Below are 23,354 nucleotides of genomic sequence, written 5' to 3'. Positions count from 1 at the left end.
CTGGGTGGGTGCTGGGTATGATAAATAACCTGGTAGAGAAGGGGGACAGCTGCTGTGCAGGATGCTTTTTCCAAAGCCTGAACGTTGTAGCCTCAGTGCCCCGAGGAACTGACGGGTAACATCCTTAATTACAGTCATTTGTGCAGAAAGTCAGCTTTAAAAAAAAAAAAAAAAAAAAAAAAAAAAAAAAAAAAAGCTGATTTTTGTGGTTTGGGAGCTTATTTCTATAGCGTTATCTGATAAACTCGTGCTGCCTAAGCTGACAGTGCTGGAAACTCTTTGCCTCCGGGTGTGTGCTTAACCAGGTGAGGTGTCACTGAAGGAATTTTGCCTTTTCACCCCCGTGAGGATTTTCTCCATCCTTCTGTTCCATCCTGAGAGCACAAAGGCACTAGAAGGTGTTCACAGCTGCCTCGTGTCCTGACTTGTCCTGCAGAGAGCTGAGGTTTGCAGCTTGTGCCGTGCAGCCCGAGCGCTCCTCAGCAGCACGCGGAGCTGGTCTGAACCGTGAGGGGCACCCGGGTTTGAGCATTGAGGAGCCCAGCGCCTTGAGAGCACCTCCCGTGGGGAGGCCTGAGCTGCCAGTCCTCTTAGGCTCCCAAACAACTGCAGTTTTTCCTCTCCACAGACATGAGTTTTTCAGTGGAGGAGGCCCTGGAGAGACTTTCCTCAGCCCTCCACCCAACCGGTGGGCCTGGGGGCACCTGAACAAGAAGGCTTTCATTTTGCTTTCCCAGCCTTGTCCGCGCCTGCGATGCCGGGATTCCCCTTCCCCTGGCGCACAGGGAGGAGGAGGAGGAGGTATTCCAGCTCTGCTGCTCCTGTTTCTGACCTGGGGCAAAGGGAAAGGGCTGTTGGCAGCAGCCCAGACCCCAGAGGGAAGGGGCATTTCACCTTCTGGCCAGCTTGGAGATGTTTGGTGCTCCCTGTGATACTGCTGCCCCCTCCCGCAATGGTCTGGGCTGTGTCTGTAGCACCCAGACTGATGCTCCCTGAGCTGGCTAAAGCCAGACTGAAGAGAAAAATCCCTCTTTTCTTTTCTTTTTTTTTTTTTTTTTTTTTTTTTTTCCCCCCCCCTCTTTCTCCTGCTCTTGACATTTTCCTGTGGTTCACTATTTTGCTGTTTATAACAAAACCTTGCCTTGCCCTGCTGGAAGCCCAAGTGTTTGTAAACATGAAAATCATGAAGTGAAACCAGCCAGGAAGCAACTACAGAGAAGATGGACTAGCTTGCTCCAACTGCTAGCAGAATATATTAGGAAAAGGGAAATTTCACTGTTGTAGGCCTTGGCTGGTGTAGTCTAAAACTGTCTCGTCACCGGGGATGTGATGTGAAATCAGGTGTTGCTTTGCGTGGAGGTGTTTATTGACCTTGTTTATGTTATCAGGAATCCAGCGTAGATGTTCTGTTAAGGAAAAGAAAATCCTGAGCAACTTCTATGAAATTAGAGGAATAGAGAGTTCTTTCTGCTGTCATTACCTATATTTAGTGGCTTTTTATCGTGCTCCAAGAGAAGGCAGGGCAGAGGCCACCGCACTGGGATAGGAGTGACCCATCGTGGCTCTGTCTGGCCTCAGCTTTGCTGCCTGGCTGGTGCTGTGCTCCTCACCATCAGGTCAGCTGTGGTGCTGGGAGAGGAACCCTACCTGCTCTGTCCCTGCCTCCTGTCCCTCGCTGGCAGGGTCCAAAGCTGGTTTCGGGAGTTTCTTCTGGTGAGTCGCAAGCCTGCAGTGACCTGCGCCGAGTCCTTGCGGAGGGATGTTGGTCGGGCTGGGGTCACAGGAGAAGGAAATTCAGGCTTCTAAGGAAACGCTTACGTGGTTTTAGGAGGTTTTCTGGGCGAGGAAGATCTGGTCTGAAATGCAAGGAGGGGTTGGGAGGGCTTAAATGAAACATTTAAGCTGAAGAGGGACCTTTGGTCACATCTGTCCATGCAGACATCTGCCCCAAGTCGCTGGGAAGGTTGGAGAAAGCAAATGTTACTTACATGGGAACGGCTGTTGTTTAGCTTCCAGATGCAATTAAACAACACAAATGAGCCACGAGGGCCAAGGCTGGTTCTTCAGGTTGCAGACAGGGTAACGGTGGCTGAGAAGCTCCTGCCAGGAGCATTTGGGAAGAGGCTGGTGACTTCTGCTTGGCATCGGCAGCCCCGTTAAATGGTGCTGGTGAGAGAACCACAGGACCAGCCGGGTTGGATGGCGCTGGCCTGCGGGTCAGTCTGTCCTGGCCATGCCATGTCCACGGGCGGGTTGTTCTCAAGATGTGGGCTTGCTGTAATGCCACCCAGGTCCCCAACGCCGCATTGGTCTGGTGCCCCTGGGAGGGTTCATGTGGGCCAGGTACCCTTGAGAAGATGACGTGCAGCAGTGGAGGATGTTTCCTTCGTTCTCCCCAAATGAGGGTGTTTCTGGGGCTGCCGTTGGGCAGATGAGCTGCCTGCAAGCCCGCTCAGACACGCACAAGCCCAATGCATTGCATGAGAAGGCTCTTGAATCTGCTGGACACTTTTTCTGAGGGCAGTTGATGCTTAGAAGGTTCATGAAAAAGATGCTTGGACCAATCTCATCACCCAGCTGCGGGAAGCCTGCCCCTCCCAATTTTTTTTCCCTTTGCTCAACTCCTGCCTGTATCCGAAGCGGTAACAAATGTGCCGTGAGATGATTTATGGCGCTTAGACGCTGTTGAGGTGCTCGGGAAGCGACGGCGCTCTGCTTGCCGCTTCACTAATGGCTCTAATAAAATCCAAATCAGCGTTAATGGTTTTAATATTCTTCCCATTGCATCTCCAAGGATGGTAATTACAATCAATAGGGTGTATTTTCTGAAAATAATATCTGCAAATTCCATAGTCAATTAGGAAAAAAAAAAAAAAAAACAACACTTGCAGGAGAGGAAATGGCTCAGCCAGCTCGCCCAGAGGAGAGGCTTGGGTGCTTGTGACAGCCTGTAGATGGATGGCACTGCCAAATGGATTTTGCTGTCCACAAAGCTGGCTTATTGCAGGCAGTGGCGATAAAAGCTCATCCCTACAGCCTCCAGGACTTCTGCAGAAGCCTTCTGTGGGGGTGAGGGTGTGCTGGGGTCTGTGTTTTCCCTTTTCATCACTGCAACGTTGTCAAGACAGAGAGATGCCTGTTATGTGGCACCTTTGGCAGTACGTGTAGCAGATCACGTGTGGGCACTGTCCGCCCAGACACAAAACTTACCCTCAGGCGTGTGGGCTCCTGCATTCCCACTGTGTTAGGAAGTTAAATTTGTTTCCTTCTGACTCATTTGGTCCTCGAGGCTGTCTTGAGTTAGTGGAGGTGGGTACGGTGCTCCTACTTTGCTCAGAGCTGTGTTTGATCGGTGGCCGGCTGCCCGGGGAGGTCTGTGGACTGCTTGGGGGGAAAGGCAGTGAAAAAGAGGCAGAGCTGGTGGTGGCAGTCCAAAATTTGCTGTGTGTAGCTTGGAAAATTTTCAGGTCTGCGTTTGAAAGCAGCTGGAAACCTCTGCAAAAGGCTTTGAGGGCTGACATGGGAGACGCCAAAAGGTAGTAGGATGGAGGTTGCCACGGACCATCTAAATGTTTCTTTCTCCTGCTGTGGCTTTATTGGTGTCTCCTCTCCTGCCTGCTGAAAACTTGGAACGAATTCAAAGTGTATATTGCAGTGCGGGATGAAATCTGTAAATAATGTAATAATCGGCCATGGGCAGGGGGTCTGTGTTTGATGGAGCGGTAGGGCAGCTCTGAAAAGAGAGCTGGGTCAGAGCAGCTATTGTGGAGGGAGGAATGGATAGAGCAGGTTGGCAAGAGGGAGTAGAGAAATGGAGCGATCAATGATGTTTCTGTGCCCCCCCCAGGCCCTTGTTAAAGCCCTATGAGAGTGTGGGTGCAGCAGGGCTGTGAGGAACATGGGCCGGGCTCAAGCGCAGAGCCTTGGTGTTGTATGTGGCAGAGCTTTGGTCTACCTCGGTGTGTTGTCCCTAGCATTTAGGGAGGAAATAGTTGCTTGAAGATGGGCAGTGAGTTTGTTCTCCCTTAAAATAAGTAGTAATTGCTTGATTGAGCGTGCTTAAAGTGTTAGGTTCTTCATCCCTAGATGATGTTCGATGTTGTTTTGGCTGTGAGTGGTGGGAGCAGGGAGTAATAGCCAGGGGTTTCATGCCTGAAAGCCATTTTCCCCAGACAAGAGCTGTCGGTGCATTAACTTCTGACACGCTGGTTTTCAAAATCAAACTTCTGGCTTGCAGGAAATTGCATTTCTGTCATTCCTACAGCGTAGAGGCAAGACCTTCTCTCTCCACCTGATGGCCCTTTCACCTATGTCATTTGACCATTTAACTCTCCATCAGGCAGCTGAAGAAAGTCAAAGTCCTGATGGGAGAGGTTCTTTGGGGCAGTTCATTTGTTTTAAGGCTTAGCTGACGTGAAAGCCAAGCCTTTTAGCTGTGGAAAAGACTAGTTGCCATCAAACCAGGGGGTTGTGTTCGCTTGATGCCAGTGTACCCCCAGTGTCCCTGGGTGGTGGGACCTGCGGGATGGTGTTGCGGCGGGTGACGCATCGCTGCCGTGTTCTGCTGCGGAGGAATCAAAAGCAGCGCTGGACTTTGGCCACTTTCCACCCAGCTCAAAGGTTGGATGAGGCTGGCGAGATATTAATGATTCTGCCAAAGTGTGCAATGTCATTAAGCTAAGAAAACATCTATAGGTACTCTAAAGTGCTTGTTGCTTGAAGAGCGTTGGTAATTACATAGATTGGAAAGATGTATGTTTGCTGCTCCTGAAACTGGGCCAGGCAGAATGCTCATGATTAATAATCTTGAGCAAAAAACTTTATCTCCATTGCTGCTGCAGAGCCTTTCATTAAAGAAAGTGCTAAATACATGGGGTGACAGCATACAGAGTCTTTTTTGATGAATGATTCTCCTTTATCTGAGTGTTACTGTTATGTGAATTCCTCTGTGTGATGGACCCCAGCGAGCTGGCAGTGCTTCCCAGTCGACTGGTAAGTGAACGGTTCATATGGGATGTGGAAATTGCCGAACAAAGCTGAGAAAGTTGCGTTGTTCTAGTGCTAATTGTGTTGCAGGCAACCGTAAATCTCCCTTTAATGTGCTTGTATGCGATACTGAGGAGTGCCATTCGTGGCTATGTAAGGCCAAGGAGCGCATTTTAACGGAGTATTTTTGGTATTGGATATCGTAAGGAGCAAATGCTAGGGATTTCCAACGAGAGGGGTGAGCCTTGACGTAAGTCAAAATTTTTATCATCTCAGAACATCGTTTTGTTGGTGTAATCTTGAAATCAAGGGCTCCTGCAGTCTGGAACCCCACACCCCTCCCCTGCTGCGCCTTCACCAATACTCTCAAATTCCCACTTAAACCTCGGCGAGTATCGCGGGTTGAAATCGCAGCGGGCAGCAGGAGCGCTTATTTGACGGGATGATGATGACGATGATGATGATGATGATGCACTTCTGCGTCTGCTTCTTGCATATCGGGTGTGGTAAATGCAAGGGCAGCGGGTTTTCATTCTGAGAATCGACCTGTGCTGTGTAAAACCTGTTATTTTTACCGCTGAAGGGCAGCGGTTGTTGCGGTTGCGCTCTGCCTGGCAGTGGGGCGGGATGGGGTGTCTGTAACTCCTGGTGCTACGGAAAATAACGCAGAGGGGGAGATTATAGGCAGAAGGTGTTTTAAAAACCATTTGAAGAGGAACTGCAACCCAAACCAGACGGCAGATGTACCGAGGAGCCCTCGAAAGGCAGGCTAGCTCCGTCCCAGCAGGGATTGCCAGAGCTGCTGCTGAGAAAGCCTTTCAGGAACACGTCTTAAACTCACCCGGCCCTCAAACTCTCGTGGGCACTTAGCAAGAGGCAGTAAAGTGGATGTAGCAAGCAGAAAGCGATAGGGTTGGAGTCTAACCAGGCGGGGATTGCTGGAGGAGCTGGGATGGCAAGCGGTGACTTGCTAAGCACGGAGCATCATCCCTGTGGAGCGGGCAGGCGGGCGAGTGGTCTTGGGCCTGTCCTGGAGAAGTCTCTGCCCTTTCCATGATCCTGCATCTGTAGGGCAGGACCAGCCTCAACTCCAGAACTGATGGTCATGGTTGTTGCACAAGGACCTCAGGCATGTCTGCTGAAACTCCTTGTTTAAATCTTTTCGGTAATACTCCACATAGCCCCAAACCTTATCAAGTGTGTCTGTATTAACAGCAGAATTGGCTTAGCAGTGATATGGACAGCAAGAATCGTTGTGATTTGTTTCTTTAAGTCTCTCTGCCTGGATCTAAGGTGGTTTTGCATTAACTGGTTGGGAAATTAAGCACAATACTTGGTTATTTTTTAAAGTTTGTGTAGAAACTTAAAAAAAAGAACTGGGTTCTGGCTGCATTCAGGCCATCATTTCTCCTACTCCTAACAGCAAAAAAAAAAAAAAAAAAAAAAAAAAAATCAGTAAAATGAATGTCAGTGGCGTAAAGCTGAGTCCCCATCTCCTGCTTGGAGCACCTGAGCCAAGCAATGCTCCTGCGATGACCTGGCATTGTAACGGCATCTAGAGAGAGATTTTTCCAGGCAAAACCAGGCTAGGAATACTTGAGATTCACTCTCTCATCTTGAGAAAGCAAGGAAGAAATAGAAAGCCAAAGTGAGCTTCCCTGCGCTGTGCGATGTAGTTTGTAAATGCTTGTATGTGAAATAAACCATTTACCAATATTTTGGCCAAGCTGCCTCTGAGAAGGTAAAATCAGCTTTCTGAACTCCAAACCAGTTTGTGTTTGGACACCGTGTGACTTCCCCTGCTGAAATAGAACATTTCCTTTCTTGTGTCAGGAGACTTCTGTTCGGTAACTGTTTTAACAAATACGCTCGTACTCTCAGCTGGGCGAGTTACTGTACTTACAGCATGGCCAGGACGTGGTGGTGCAGCCCAGAGGAGGTTTACAGGGGGCAGCATTTTGTATTTGGTGGGAAAAAATGGACTTTTGTGATGCTTTTTGAGGGGAAAGCCCATTGCGAAGGTGTATAAAATTCCCATGTTAAGTTACGAAAGTTAGGTGTAATCACCGCTGGAAGGAAATCTGATTTCCCAGTCTCTCACAGTGTCTCAGTATAGGCATTTATTTTCAGAAGCGAATATCTGTTTAATCACCTCATCTGATCGGTTTAGTCTTCTCAGGGCTGGCCACCGTGGACCACGAGTTACTGTGGCTGGGGGGCTGCTCCCCCGGCAAGCCATCCCCCAGGCGCAGGGCAGAATAACCCCGCTGAGGGGCGGCTGCAACTTCCCCAGCGGTGGGGTTTGCTCTGGTTTCGGCCGTCCGAGCTGCAAATCATTCCGCTTTGGCGTCAGAAGTTTCCTTAGCTAGAACTAAAAAGATTTGAAAATCTATCTTCTTCTAACCTGGCTCTGAAATCAATCCCGCTTCTGTAAGCAAAGCGCTGACGGCTTCGGTGGAAAACGAGTTTCCCTCTTGCAATTATCTGCAGTTGTTGCCTTAGACGTGAGGTGCTGCATAATCGCTCTTCTCCTCAAGGGTTTCCAGCTTTTTCAAGTGCTTGTGTCATGTTGGGGCACTTTGTCTTTCCCAGTCGGTGCCTACGGAGGCATTTACGTCACAGACGTGGCGGAGCTTATTTATGTCACCAATTTGGGTTTCCTGCTCAGTGATCTATAGATCTCCTCTAAATGAGAAAATCACGCTAAGGCCATTTATTTCTGCTCATCCGTGCTTTGTTAAAGTGAAATCTGAGCGTTGGGCTGGGCTGGAGGAAATAGCTGCAATTCAGAGGGGTTGGGGAGGAAAAGGAAGTGCCGGGCTGAGATTTAATCCTCTCTCAGCTGGTAGATGGCAACACTAAAAAAAAAAAAAAAAAAGAGAGAACTATATTAAAGTGCTTAATTCTTTATGCATACAAAAGCTGCTAGGATGTGTGGTCCGTAGGGAATCGAAGTGCTTTTAGTGAGTTATTAAAAATTTAATCTAAACTTTTTATTTAATGTAATTCCTATATTGAATTTATTAAAGAGGGACTTGGGGAAATATCAGAACGCTGTACCTGAGTCATGTGTGGCCATCCTCTTCTCCATCTCCTTTGCCTGATAGGAGGTGGATGATAAACTGTTCTTAGTAGTTAAAAAAAAAAAAAAGGTAAAATTCAATCTGTGAATCATTTTTCTTTACTGCATTCGCTGTGCTGTGCATTTGCATTAATGCATAATATCCAGTAGCGTAGCATATATCCTGGCACAATCTGGCTGGCCTCTGCTTTCATCTGCTGCGTTCTCATCTATTATTTCTCAGGTTGGAAATCGTAAAGCCAGCTTCTGGCTGTGCCTTGCAAAGATAAAAGAGCCCTTTTCTTAGGAGGAAGACTCCCAGCTTTGTTCCTTCTGTAGGCTGACCTGATTGCTCCTGGGAGCAGCAGGGAAACATCCCGTAGCCTTGAAAAAAAACCATCTCCAGGACCTTTTCCAGTTGTCTGATTCTGGGAAGAGCAAAGTAGGTGAAAATCAGGGCAGTGCCTGCAAACTAGACCTCTGGACAGCCTCGTCCCCCTCTTCTCGTGGAGGTCTTTGAAAACATAGCCTCAAATGACCAAACTGGCTAATATTTCCACACCTTCAGGGTATTTAAAATGCCCAGAAAAGTTGCTCAGGAGCTTATCCAGTCCTCCTCTCTGCACACAGGCTGGATGAAGTGTACCTCTTGTTTCCCAAGAACTACCAGTCCAGGCTGCCCCTAAGACATGTGGATGAGGGTTTCCCACATTTCACAGACAGTGCTGTCTGTCCCTATATGCCCTGTTGCCATATACACATATATTTATGATGGGAAGAGGCAAGATGAGTTTTTGTGGTGGTGCTGGTCCTGGGCTGTTCCCTCCTCTGCACGGCTCAGTCCGACCCGAAGCTGTGTTATCCCGAGGGAGCTGCGTTGCCGTTTCACCGTCACTCCCAGTTCCCATCTACGCCAGCACTTTGTTGGCCGTCCCTCCCGCCTTGTTAGCTCTACGCTTTCGTGCTCCTGAAACGATTGGGATGTAGAATTAGCCGAAGGTTAATATCATTGAAATTGCTCTTACTAATAATAGATGCTGGAGCGCTTCTGCAGCGTGCAGAAACTCTTCCGAGGGCTTCAGCGGCCGGGCAGGGCTGAGCCTTTCGGAAGCCACGCGCTAACGGGGCTGGAGCTTGCAGCCAGTGTTGCCTGTGGAATATGACGCGCTGCTTAATTACTGCCTGTTAATGACTCTTATTTTTATGTTTTGCGTTGGACCAAACAAAACTGGAATGAAGGCTGGGGCAGTTTCGTGTCTGCATCTGCCCCTGCAGATGTCCCTGCCTTGATCCCCAAGGGACAGCGTCTCACCCCAGAGACACAGCCAGCTTGCTTGACGTAGTAACTAGCTTGATTAAAAATTTTTTGGTTTGTTAATGTATTTGGAGGAAAACCAGTAAACATGTAACATAGCACATGTCTGCTGGAGAAATAACAGCTTCTGGTAAAATAAACTTTCCACAGGGAAGGCCACCAGCAGCATCTCTGTGCCTTGGACATGCTGCTGCTGTCTCCAGCATGGCGATGAGTATTCCTTGGAGTAACACCCCCTGCGGCAAAGCCACAGCAGCGCCCTGAGCGCTGGGGTGATTTATTTTGTACCTTCACGCTGTAATTGCTTTGCTGGAGCAGCTAGCGTTCTCATCGCCGCCTTTTCCCTCCCGTGGCTCAGGTATTTGATACCCTTCGTTCCCTTCAAGCTGCGCCATGATGGGCTTCAGGCCAGACGTGGGCTCTGCTCCCTGGATGGGGTGTCGCTGCAAGCTCCAGCACAGCCCATGCCACCCCAGACAACCTCCTACAGCCCACGTGTGACCTGCAGAAACTTGGCCTCAGGTGAGGCCAAACAAAATGCCAAATAATGACATTTCTTATAAACAGCTCTGCTCTGCTCTCTCTGGGTGGGTGCATCAGTGGCTTGGGGCAAACGGCAACCCGTCAGGTGCCAAAGCCAACTTCTCTGGAGCAGCCAACCACCACGAACAGTGAGGACAGACCATGCAGCTTTCTCTGACCTCCAGCAGTAGCTCTTTGGACCGAAAGATATCTTACATACACTTATGTGTGTAAAATTATGGGGGAGAACCACAGCCAGCCCAGGGGACGGTGCAGGGGCGCAGGCTGCTTTCTGCAGAGATGCTCCTTGGCGTGGAGGTGCTGCTGAAGGGTTGACCATGATCCTTGGTTTCCAGACCAGGGCTCCTGCCTGGCTATTGCTCCTCTTTCATGTTAAAATGCCATTTATTATCCTCCTGCTCTGGGCTCCTGGCTCCTGGCGGAGGTGATGGAGAGACAAGCTGCGCAGCAGAAAGCAAAGACCTTCTCTGAGTGTTTTCTCTCTGCGAGCAGCTTTCCCCCACCTCCTCTTGCGCTGATAGTTTGGTAAAATCCAAAAACCAGAAACTGTAATTTCTCTGTAGAGGGAGTCTGAGGCCCAGAAACAGCTTCTGCTGAACGGCAGAATAGCGAGAGGTGGTGCTGGTACCTGATTGCTGGGGAGTTCCTGAAGTTTGCAAAAACATCACTGGGCTCGTTTGCAAAAGGTAGGGCTTCGTCCTAGAGCTACCTCAGCCTGCCTCGGTGGTGCAGGGTGTAACGGTGGATTTAATGTCCCTGACATTAAATGTAGAAGTCAAATACCACATTCAATGCAGAGGCCGTGGTAGGGCACGGGATGGGGTGAGCGCTCTGGTTCCCCAGGCTAGCAGCAAGGGCTGAAATAGGGCCAAGGCAGGGGTTTTATTTGCAGCGCTGCTCTCTTCTTCGTTATATTTGCCTTCTCGTTTGTCTTCATGAGGGTTGAAGTACTAAGGCCTTATGTCACTGCTTAATTACGGTTATTCTGTTTAAACTTGAAAATTATATTGGAGTAGCGCGCAGAGCCCGAATGCGTCGTGGGTGCATGGGTTCCGCTGGAAAAGGGGCTCGGGAGAGATGGATGTGATGCTGAGAGAAGCTCAGAAGACGGCCCCTCTCGTGAGGACAAAGGGACATTGTCTGCGTTCTGGCCTCGGGAACAAGGAGCCGCTGTGTGCAAGCGCAGCCCCGCCGCGCAGGGCTGACGTGCTGCTGCCGGGGGGGGGTTTGAGCGCTCCCAGGGATTGTCACCGTCGAGGTGCCGCAAAGCTGCAGGCGGGCGCTGGGCTGGGCTGGCCCGTCCCGGTGGCCAAGCCACGCAAAGGCAAGACTTTGGGTGAGGTGGCCCTGGGGCGTAGCCTCAGCCCCCGCCGGCCTCCAGCAGCGTGGTGGACGGTGTCACTCGTGTCCCCTTGGCAAGGCAATGGCCCTCCTTGTTTCGGTGGAGGGTGGCAGGACTGGTGTGATGCTGTAATTAGGATGAGCACCAAGGGAGAAGACTGGGGGGAGGGAATGGGGCTGGTGTGGCTGGAGCAGCCTTGGAGGGGCTTCCCACCAGGCTAAGCTGTGTTTGGTGGTTGATCCCTCCGCCGTCCTGTGGCTTCATCCCAAGATAAAACACTGCACGTTGCACTTTACCCTTTCTACTCATCCAAATGAATCCTCCGGGAGCAAGCCCTGCCTTTGCTGGTTGCTCCTGCCATCAGGGACTTGATCATCACTCAGCAAAAAGGTTCAATTTTGACACCAAGATGGTGGAAGTAAAAAAAAAACAAAACACAACCCTGTGATAAACCCCTCACGTGCCTGTCTGTCAGTATTGGTCCAATTCCAGCAGACACCCTAAAATGAATCACCTGTGATCTTTATTCTGCTTAAAGACTCGCGGAAAACAATACACTGTGTTATTAGTAGAAGCTGGAGGCTGCCAGAGCGAGTCTGCTCGGAGGAAAAGAGCGCCTGAGGCAGAAGAGGAGAGGGGGAAAATCTGATTTAAGAGACAAGAGTCATTCTCTTGCTCTTATATGGTGCTGCTCTGCCACCAGGCAGCAGCCTGGCGCGGCTCCCTTGCTCTATGACTAATAAGGCTCAGCTGGGATCCACCCTTGCTTATCCTGTTATTTTTAGCTTTTTCCAGCCTCCTGCTCAGTGGGCCTGCGCTACCAAGGGGTATAACTTCACGGCTTATTTTAAAAACTGCTTTTGCAACCTGGCTGCGGTGGCAGGAACGGGCAGGGATGGGGTTTCTTATCGCTGATGGTCTTGGCTTTGGAGCTTGTAACTGATACCCGTTGCAAAATGCGCGGTGTCCATTAAGGATAATCAGCTTTCTGACCTACAGGCAGCTGCAGCACAAGAGGATTATTATTATTATTATTATTTTTTCTTTCTCAAGTGACAGTGGGGTTGGGAGTCAAACTCAGAAAATCATCTTTACATCCATTTTCTTAAAAGGCTGAGAATGTAAAAGCAAACCTAAAGCAAGAGGCGGGCTTTACTGGCGCGGACCTGGGTTTGCCCCCACGCGGTAATCGCATCCTTCCAAAACCCCGATCTCAACGGTGTAGAGGCTTGAACTTCTCTGAAGGGTTATTGATTTTTGGAGAGGTGTGTGCATAGTGTCAGTAGACCCTCTCCCCCGAAAAAAGAAGTGGATTTCTGCCAGGCTGTGTCAGTAAGCTTGAAGTTATGGACATCAGACTTCAGAGCTGTGTCAAAAATCCCCTTCTGTCTATTTTTATCCCCACCATGACTCAGAGAGAGGTTTGTCTCCGTAAACTCGTGCTTTTATTGTGGCAGCATGTGAAGGCTATTGCCTGTTACCTGTTTGGATCAGTGTGTTTGTATTTATGGTATTCGGCTCTGCTTGAAAAAAGAAACTTTTAATTTCCAAGTGAGTTTGTAGTACAGTTTGTTTACTCCTTCAGCCTGCAAGTCCCCATTGTGGGCCTTCACCATCCATTTTACAATTAAAATGGGTTGCAATATAAAGTCAGCCCATAAATAAGCCCTCTCAGCCATTCCCTGCGGGAAAACACAAGGGGAATGGAAGGGGAAAGGCAGGCTCGAGGTGACTGGTGGCAGGATAATCCCGTCCCCATCCACAGATGTTGCCCTCTGACTCCCGTGGGGTCAGTGGTTTATTTTATAATTGATAACTTGGCGCCTAATTTTTGTTATCGGATGAACATTGGCACAGCACCATGCTACAGGCAAATTAATCGCCTGTATTTAAATGCAGATTATACTGCTGTCTGTCTGCCTGCATGGCCGGACTGGAGTTTCAGGGACTTTGCCACAATTAAAAGGGCTTAATATTTCATCCAGAAATGGCTTTTGGCCCCAGACCAGTAGCTTAATGGTTGCTAACTGTCGAGCACGGGATGTGGGATTTCTGTACGTGCTTCCAACTCATCAACTTTTCCTCGTAATTCCTGCCGTCCTCAGTCTGAGGAAGCTGAAGGCCACCCTGTCCTTCATCCTCTAGGGGAAAACCTCTCTCCTCCCTCTCTTCTCATGCCATTTTTTCCCCTCTTCTCTCTTCATTGTCGGAAAATACATACGTCCCTCTCCCTGCCTGCTGGTAAAATGCAAGGGTGTGCAATGAGGGCCCAATGCAACTTTGGTGGTTTTTTTTTTTTTCAAATACAATGAATTTATATTTGAAAAATTAAATGAAAAACTAGAAATGGGGCAGGAGGGACAGGAGAGCCTGCCTGCCAGCTGCACGCAGCAAGCCCGAGCGTACAGCACAGTGAAGGGGATTTGAAAATCCTGGGTTATTAGCTCCGTTAAAAAACCTCTACCAAATTTGTCATCAAAGAGATGTGATGGAGCTGCTAACTCGGCGCTCACGCAGCAGAAGAGGTGGCTTTAATGATTTTCCGTTATTCTGTATCAATATTTATACGGCTGCAGCTTTGGGGCTGTTTTAGGTAAGATTTCAGATGGGTTTGGGTGCCTCCCAGGCACGGCTCGGCGCAGAAAATGAGCTTTTTGAGCCGAAGTTGGGGGGCGCAGGCTGTCGGCGGGTGTGTGTGTGTGTGTGTCCCCCATATTTCAGCCAGCGGCGTGGCCGTGCCGGGCGCGGACACGCCGGCTGCTGCCGGTGCCTGGCTGCTCCTGGCGAAGGCGGGAGGATGAGGTCGGGCACAGCTGGCGCGGGCAGCGCCGGCGGGGACACATCTCGGTCCAGCGGCCGGCTGGGGATGCTGCAGGGGGGGGTCAGCTGTCCCTGGGGCTGCTCCGCACCTCAGCTGCGGGGAGAGCTGGTGGGCAAAGGCTGGGTTTGGTTCGGTCGATGTGAAAAATAATCGGTCGTGGCTGAGCACCGCGTGGTTCCTGCCAGCGAAGCCAGCCCTCCTGCTTGCACTGAACGTCGGGGCTCCTGCCCGGCACCGTCTGCGTGTACAGGCCAAAAATGCTGAAAATTGTTTGCAGCTGATGGGGTTTGCTACAAATCTTCTCCCAGACGGGACAGAAATAGCGCTGCAGAGCCAGGTGGATTGTAACATTTTAATTTATTGATGCTAATACAAAAACTTGCAGGTTCGTCCCGCTGAAAAGCTCGCGTTCTCCGTGGCATTTTGCGTGCCATGAATACTGCATTTCCAAAGGAACAGTTTATTCTTAAGTATATAAATAAAACTGCAAGGAGGCAGCTGTAGCTTTTCTGTGGCGGACTCCCCACGCTCCGTAGGAGCCGGCAGATGAAGCGCCTCTCCGCTCATTAGCAGTCGATCCTTGGTGGGCTATCGTACCTGCTCGGCACCAGCCCACTTGTCAATTCTCTATTAAGCACGTGTGATCCAGCTTCTATATTGTACAATTGAAAATGAAGCCTGCACAATGGTATCAGTGAGTCTTTCTAGATGGGTTTCATGGAAAAGTCTGGTGGTTTACCGTCTGGTTTGTCACTTCTATATCACCAGAAAGTTATAAATACTTGGGTGACTTAAATTATTCACTCCAGTTCCCTGTAAAGCGTTTGACATCCTGTGCATTGGAGGTATCAAAATGTGAAATCACTGTAACCTTCTGTTCCGTGTTTTGAGGGAAGAGAAAATCGTGGTTGGATTATGTAACGGCGAGGATGCCGTCTGTCGGCCGTGCAGAAAATGGACATTTTTGGATGAGTCTCTTCCCACTAAAAACGGAGCATGAGACTGTTAAACGTGCAAGGTGTGCGCTTCTGCATCAAAATAAAGATGCAATGGGTACCCTTCCTGGTGCTCCTTAATTCCCTGGTCACACAGATATTCCAGAGTGGGGGTTTTCCCCGGCATTTCGCTGATAATGTCATATTTGGTCCTCAGAGGAGCAAGAAGAGTTTTATTCTAACATTTCAGCGCACAGGTTTTTATCCTAAAAATGGATCAGTTGGTACCGCCCTGCTTCAGGAGGGGTTTGTAAAGCTGCTGCTTGCAAAGGACTCCAGAAACCTCCGTGGAAGTAAAAGCGGCGTGGAAGAGGGAAGGGCACTGTTTGGATTCTTAAACCACCAGAGGATTATTCCCTTGTAGAGTAGAGTAACGTATCCAAAATGATGGAAAACACCTCAGCATCATCCTCCTTAAATAAAAAAGTAATAGTCTAAAGTATTAGATAGGAATGTAATCCAAACAAATACTCCCCTTTCCAAGCAGATGTCTAGTATTAACTGATTAAAAAATAATCTTTTTCTTTTTTTTTTTTCTTGCTAGATTTAAACCCTGGAAAAGCTTTAGCTTGGCTTAAAGAGGAGCTAAATCCATCACTCCCAGTAAATCATCAGCAAATAAAGCTGAAATCCTGTGATGCCATATATAATTCCTGCTTCCCTGCAAGCTTGCTGTGCTTGGGCCAGCCCGTGGGCTCGGGGTCCGCGGGAGCATCCCGGAGAGGCCAGTGGGGCTTGCTCGGGGCGGGCTCCCTGCCTCTCCCTCTGCCAAAACTCCTCCCTCCTTTTGACCTGCTACACCATCCAGTCTACGTATTTATTTTAAGATTTGAAGAAGCAGCCTGTTAATTTAGACTAGCTTTTTGTACCAACCAAATGGGTTGGCCGATAGGAACCTGAAAAACAAATTTTCCCAGTGCTCGACCTCATAAGGCCCCTCGAGGAACGACTGTGGGCAGGAAAACGTTTCTGGTGCTTTCATGGGAGATAAGGGAACCCCGTGCTAGCCTGCCTTGTTGAATGACCGCTGCTCCGACCCTTTGCTTCCCCCTCTACGTCGCTTTCGGGCTGAAGGGCTGCGTGAGTCCTCGCAGCTGGTGGGGTTCAGGCACGCAGCGCGGGACACGTGTGTGTAAAAATAAACGTGTGGGATAATAAGAAATGACAAACACACACGACGGAAAAGGGCTGTCTGTGGCTTTCATGTGAGTAATAACGTCCAGGATCCTTCCCTTCCCTCCCACGGCGGGGAGAACGTTCCCTGCTTGGCTGCCCTCCGCTCCCAGGCACTGTGAATGGAAGGGTTTGGCTTTACTGCACAGCTCTGGTTTTTTTAAGGAGTGTTTTCCCCGAGTAGGAGTGCTGATGGGAGAGTTGATAACCTCCATGTATTACCCCTTCTCCCCTGTTAATGATTGCCTTGGTCCCGGGGCAGAGGCGCAGCAGCCAGGGAGAGCACAAGGCTGCGCTGGGGGCAGGCAGGGCCAGCCTGCCAGAGGAACGGTGGCACTGCCTGCAGTTGCCACCTTGTGCTGCCAAAACGCCTGCAAGAGAGGGCCAGGGTTTGGGATGTGCTGGGGGACCCGGCCAGGGGGCTCTCTGTAACTTTAAAAAAAGAAAAAACAAAAAACCGAACAACTAAAAGTGGTGCCCAGAATCAGAAATTGCCTATTTTCCCCCCAGAACGGGGGCTACCGGGTGTAGCTGGATAATTAATGAAATCCTGTCGCTTCACTACAAGAATTGCAGTGTGGCTGGTAAAGCTGCATCTTCTTCCTCTGCCCGGATGGCGTGTCCGCAGGGAGTAAGCGGAGGAATGCTGCTGCCTGGCCACGGGATTGAATTTCCCATGTCCTCACCCCTGTAGCTCTGCAGGCACCCAGGGCATCAGGACTGGTTTGTTCCTGGTGGCCCACCCTAACTGCAGCACAGGGCCAGGCTGGGGGATCGCTCAGCCAAGATTGACCCTGCCCCTGAGCGGCATCTTCCCAGACCCTCTGGAGGAGACCTGGAGTGGGGGTTTTGAAGGGTAGTGTTTCACACCAGTGTCCCCAGCTTGGTGTCAGACCCCCTGGAGATGTTCTCCAGGGCTTGCTGAACCACACGTTTCTAGTTCAGAGCTGGTTTGGGGGAAAGCTTGAGGCAAACTTGTCTAGATTGTCTCATAAGTGGTGTAAGACGCTCCGAGTTAGAGGGTGCCTCGATAAGAAGGGCAAAAGGAGGCAGTGCAGGTGCCCCCTGCGTTTCTCTTCCCAGCTGAGAGGGGCTGTTGGGGGTCCCCGGGGTTCTCCTGGGGCTTTCTGCTGGGTTGTGCCTCTGCAGAGAGCAGCAGCGCGCCTTCACTGCCTTCATCCAGGAGCATCGTTTCCCAGTGACCCACCTGGATGACTGCCAGAAGCCTTTCACTCAATTTAATCACTCCATGCTTTAATTATTACCTGCCTGCCCGCCTCATTTCTGAACGGGTAATCGCCAATGGATGCGGAACAGAGGAGCAAATCCAGAGGTCGAGGGCGATGCCCGGCCCATCGCAGGCTCGTGCGGGGCTCCCTGCCCTGGAGGGATGAGCCTTGCTGGAAACGGGTGGTTTTTCTGCGGCAGGGGACATGTGAAGCCGAGCGTAGCTCGCTCGCTCGGGTCATTTTGCAAAAGGAATAAGGTGTTGAATAGGCTGGGAGGGGGTTCGCCCCGTGCCGCACCAGACCTGGGCGTGGGGAGGTTGGTGCAGTCCCTGCCGGGGATCTGCCGCGCACGGAGCAGCTCTGAGTCACCGCCGTTCGAGATAGAGCCGCAACGTGGGAAGCGGGGGGTAATTTCAGGAGTTTTCCTTGTGATGCACATAATAAATGGCATTAGAGATTATGTAATCATGTGGAGCTGCCTTTTCCAAAGCAAGCCCAAGATTTACGCCGTCTATGGAAAAGCGGGGATATTTTATTCTGATGTTTGGAAATAGCTGCCTAGTTGAATGGGATTCTTTGCAGATCCAGCAAAAAACAGGCACGACTTCACCCTCTCTCAAAAACTTATGCAGAATGTATTGGGGTTTTTTCCTTTTTAAATCTCTATTTTTTTTTAAAGCTCAACTCCTCTTAAGAGAGGGCACCAGGGAGGAAGGTTGGAACTGAGGCGGGTCAGGGGGTTTCTCTCCATCCGTGCTGCCCAGCTGCGCAGGGACTCAAGGGACTCTCCATCCGCCCACGGCTGCTCTGGCCTGTTTGTGTGGGTGAGGAGCTGGGAAAACTGGGGCAGAGTGATTATCCTACAAAGGGCTTTTTTTTTTTTTTTTCTAGAGGCACATCTGGTGCAGGGAATCAAATCTGAGACGCTCGCTGAGCAAGTGTTTCTGGGTTTGGGAGTCATGTGCATTTCTGAACTTGGCCACAGCTGGCTGTGCCTGGGAGCGGGATAAAGCCCTGTTTGCCTGACCAAGGAAGGTGAGGCAAGTTGCAAGCCGAAGCACTGTTGCCTCCCTGGGGAAGGGTGCCCCGTGTGAGCCCAGCCCGTGGCACCGCTGTCGCTCTCCAGGTGTTTTGGTGCCCCTTGGATGGGCCACGTCCAGCCAAAAATAGGGCTCGTACATCAGACTTGCTTTGGCCTCACCCTCAGCTGTGGCCAGGGCCAGCCTAAGCCCCAAACTCTTGCAAATGAGGCCGTTGGGGTATGGGTTACACCCTGGAAAATGGGTGGTGGAGTTGAACTGAGCTGACCAAGAACCCAGCGCTCAGCAGGTTGAAATGCAGGGAATTATAATGAACTATCCACTTGTCCTGCCGTTCTTTCCAGTCTCTCCTATTAAGCGCTTTAAAAATAGAAAGCAAATTAGGGTTCAGTTCCCTCCACACATCAGGCCTCCAGCCTGAGCTTGCAAACAGGGACGAAAGTTTGATCATCTCACAGTGCTAGTTTGGGGTAGCAATGGAGTATTCTGCAAATTCCTCCTGGGTGTGTGTGGGGGGGGGTGCCACAGAGGGGCTTCCCAGCCCTGGGACAGGGGGGGCTTCGCTGTCGCCAGGCTGCGAGCACCCGCTGAGCTCACCCGGGCATCGTCCTGCAGAAAGCATCTGCAGAGCCAGCGCTGGGTGGTTGCCTGAGCTTGACAGGCCTTTTGGAGAAGATTGTTTAGAGAAGGGCTTGTTGGGGGGGAGAAGGGCGTGTTGGGGGGGAGAAGGGCGTTGCCTCCGTCCAGCCCCTGTGCCCAAAACCAGGTCGCATCTGTGGCTGGTGCCCAGCCCAAGCGGCTGCTATGGCAGAGGGGGCTCCACGTTCACCCTCGCTGCAGGGTGGAGGTATAATTAGCTGGAAATGTAGGGCAGAGCCTTTTCCAGAAATGATTGTGCTGTATTTTTGCGGCGGAGGGTAAAAGAAAAGGTGTCTTTTCAGCTCTTATTTAACGGCTTGGTGCCTCGCAGCTGTTCGGGGAGAGGGGCAGCAGGGTTTCTTGGAGCCGCCACCCACCCAGCACCCGGGCCCCGTTCCGGCCCCGGGGCCGTGGGGGGCGGCTCTGGAGCTGCCGCTGCCTCCCGGGGCCGGCGGGGGAAGCTTCCCAGCCATAGCGCAGGGGCTTGGCGGGCCGGGGGGACACGACATATTTGGTTGGGGTTTTTTTTTGCCCTGCGTGGAGCCCCCACCCCGCTCTTTGTGCAGCCGGCGGCGGGGGCGGGACCGGTCCCGTGTGTCGTCGTTCCCCCCCCCCCGCCCCCCGCCGCTCTCCGCCGCGCAGGCGGAGCAGCGCGGCAGCATCCATCTTACCGGCGGGTGGCTGGCCCGGGTTCCCATCCTCCTCTTCCTCCTCCTCCTCCTCCTTTCCCATCCTCCTCCTCTTTCTACTCTTCTTCTTCTCCCCCCACCCCCCCCCCCCCCCATCCGACGCCGGAGACCCCCGCGGCGGCTGCGAGCGCTGCCGGTGCGGCGGCAGCGGCGGATGATGCACGGAGATGGTCCACCAGGAAAACTGCTCCTACCAGGTAAGGGGCGAGCGAGGCCTGGGTCCCCCCTCCCCGCTGACCCCCCCCCACCCCGAGCTGCACAACCCCCCACCAGCCAGCCCCGGGGGGGGGTGTGCGGGCAGCCCGGGTCCCGCCTGCTCGGGGTTTAACCCCGGGGGTTCGGACCTCCCAGGGACGCCGGGGCTCGTAAGGGGTTCAAAGCAACCGTGGTGGGGAGAAGGCGTCTGGCCGCGGGGCTTTTGTGCTCGCCAGGCGATGCTGGGCGCTGGGGGTGCGCTCCGGTGGAGAGGGGGGGGTTGGCAGGCAGCTGCCTGCCCCCCCCCAGCTGCCTGCCCCCCCCCAGCTGCCTGTCCCCCCCAACTGCCTGCACCCCCCCAGCTGCCTGTCCCCCCCAACTGCCTGCACCCCCCCGCTGCCTGCCCCCCGCCTGCCTGGGTGAAACTGCTCCGTGTGAGTGAGCGAGCTGCGGGTTGGCGCTTTTCGGAGTTGCCCTAGGAGAGCGGTGGGAATTGGAAGGATAAAATGGAATATTTCTTGGCGCTTTCCAGGTTGATGGGGGGGAAGCGCTGACCCGCGCTTTGCGGGGTGCAGCCCCGCCGTGGGTCGCGTTGTTGCGCTCGATGAGCCGCCCAAGAGCTGGCGATGGGTTTGGGGACGAGGGTGGCCTTCGCTGAGCATCCATCGCGGCCACCCCCATCCCCGGGGGGGGGGGGGGGGGGGACCCTGGGGGGACCCTGGGGCCTGGCAGCAGCGCTGACAGCCGCCTTTGCTGAGCTACACCGGGATTATTTCAGGGTGGGGAGGGCGAGTGAGAGCTTGGGTTGTTCTTGTGGCTTCGTTTCGCTCTAAAGAGAGGGTGGGTGCACCTGCATGGGAAATGGGATGTTCAGGGCTGGCTGGTGCAGGCGGGTTGTCAAACGCACGAACGCGCGGTCCTCTGCCACGGCGATGCTGAGAAACGCGTTTGCGGACGTGCGGCGGAGTGTGTTTTTGCAAAACACCCAACAGGCATTTCCCAGCGGCGGAGCTGGATCCTCGGGAGATGGGGTTTTGCCCAGGATGGTGGCACGTCCTTGTTTCTCCCCCTCCGCCCCTCCCCGTGGCGTTGAATTCAAACTTCAGTCTCTGTTTTAAGACAAAACATCCCCTATCACAAAATATGTCACAAAGGGAAAAGACACCAAAGCACGCGCATGTCCAGAGAGAGAGAAGAGTCAAAAAGATCTTTCACTGAGTGTTTTCAAATCTAGCAAATACTTCTGGAAATGAATTTCCATTTTTAGCTCCTTTGCAAAAAAAAAAAAAAATAATAAAAAAATCCTGGGTGGTTTTTTTTTTTTTTTCTTCAGCCTCTGTTTTAGGGGATCCAGTTTTTCTGCAGCTCGGAGCCTGTTGCTCTCCGCTGCCGTAATAAATGGTGCCATTGTTTCCGCGCAGCGGATGTTTTCCCAGCATACTCGTAGGAACGCAAGGGTTAAAGGTTGCGCATTGTTTCCCGGGTGGAAGCTGGTCCGTGGTGGTGGGCGAGCGATGCTGAGCGATGCCGAGCTGCGGCTGCAGCGCAGGCCTGGCCGGCATCCCTGCATGTTAATGCGCTGCGCTTGCTGCGACGGCAGCGCTGCTGCCGCCTTTTATCTGCTTTAATCTACTTGCTTGTTGATGAATTGGTTCCTCTCCTCCAAACCAATAAATATTAGAGTGAAAACAGCCAGAAAGCATGCGAATCGTAGGGGGAAAAACAACAACAACAACAAAAATCCAGAGAATTGTTTTTTCAAATGAAATCTGTTTCAAAACCTTCCTACGACACTGCAAAGATTAGGAGCAATCCCAGCCCCCTCCCAAACCCATTAACCTAAAGGCCAAGTTTTAATTCTTTGTGGCCGGCAATCCCGGGTTTCGGATCAAACTGGGAGCCAGCGATGACAGGATTTTGGTGGCTGCCCGGAGTGGCCCCGGGGGGAGGAGGGTGGCAGCGTGTATCTCTGCTCTCCCCCCTCCTTGCACCCCCTTTTTTCAAAGCTGTAAACTAAAAATCAAGAGAGGAGCAAGCCAGTGCATGGGGAAAACTTGAAAACGTGTTTATTTTGCAGAAATTCAGCAGGGAAAACTCTGACATGACCACACGAGCTCCGTGGCAGGGAGGGTGCTGGGGATGGGGTGTAGTGGAGGCGGGTGCCGAGGAAGAGGAGGGTATTTCTGCTGCGCAAGTCCTGTTTTCACACCACAAGTGAGCTGGCGCTGCTGCTCTCTGAAACGCAGGTGGCCGTAGGTCCTCCTGGCGTTTTGGATGTGGCTAAGTCAGGTTCAGCACTTTGAATTTAGGCCAGGGCCTTCGTGGGCAGGAGGTCCCAGCATCCGACATCTTTCCCGTGGCCGCATCCTGGAGTCACACAGGCTGCCGCTGCGCTTTGTGCTGTCTATTTTTCTCGTAGTTATTTCTCTTTCCCTATTTTAGACAGATTTGTTTTCCTGTGCCAAACATTTGGTTTAAGGCTCCGTGTTTCTCCTATGGTTTGACAAGGAAAATATCAGATGGTGCCCGTTGGGTAATGTTTTGTGAGGTCCTGAGCTCGCACAGAATAAAAGGCCAGCCTGCAAATCCAGGCCTTAACACAGGAATAAAGGTTTGATTCTATTGTGTGTATTAGCAGTACTTTACTGGCCTGCAGCCTTAGCCAGTGTTTCAGTTTGCTTTGTAAATGCATGTTTTCAGTGTTGCCCGACAGGTCCAGCGTTGCGTGGAGCAAAACGGGACTCTTTGGGCTGTTGCCGCCTTCGTCTGTGTTTCTTTGCCACCGCTGTGCAAGTGGGTAATGTGTCTGGATGTACGTTACCTCCTTGGATTGTTTTTTTAATGCACCTTTAAAAGCAGAGAACCCCCCCCCCCCGGCACCCAGTGCCCAAGGCAGGAGTCTGCAAACAGGCAGTTGCCCGTGGGAACCGGGTTTGGCTCCCTGCGCTGGCATCGGTCACGGTCTGAGCTATCTGCTGGCAGGAGGGTCGCTCTGGAGATGTGCAAAGAAAATTTAAAAAGAAAAAAAAAATCTGATGTCATAATATCTTAGGGATGTGCGGCGCAGCTGTCTCGTGTTCTCCTGGGACCTGGTTTGGGTGCGTGCATCAGGCTCGACGCTCTGCTGCCCTGGTGGTGCCAGGGTTGGGCGTGTTTCCTGAGAGGGGTGTGTTAGAAAGACCCCTGTAGCGAGGAGGTGCTGGTGTTACCGTGGGTTGAGGAGGTGCTGGTGTCGCTGCGGGTCAGGCTGGCTGCTCCACAGATGGACCAGACAAGGCTGGCCAGCACCAGGGTCTCATCAAGCATGGAACTGTAGAAGTAGTCCA

At 51.7% G+C, this 23,354-nt stretch overlaps 1 protein-coding gene across 2 annotated transcripts in view; it reads left to right on the top strand.

The window, feature by feature from the left end:
- SCHIP1 (schwannomin interacting protein 1) overlaps window positions 1–23,354 on the top strand; it is a 128,256-nt gene that overhangs the window by 89,933 nt on the left and 14,969 nt on the right. The gene's annotated exons all lie outside the window — the stretch shown is intronic.

This window comes from Leptosomus discolor, chromosome 7 (assembly GCF_034619465.1).
Source record: "Leptosomus discolor isolate bLepDis1 chromosome 7, bLepDis1.hap2, whole genome shotgun sequence".
Taxonomy (NCBI): Eukaryota; Metazoa; Chordata; class Aves; order Leptosomiformes; family Leptosomidae; genus Leptosomus; species Leptosomus discolor.
The sequence above is the reverse complement of the archived record's forward strand: the minus strand, read 5'-3'. Positions and strand labels throughout refer to the sequence as shown.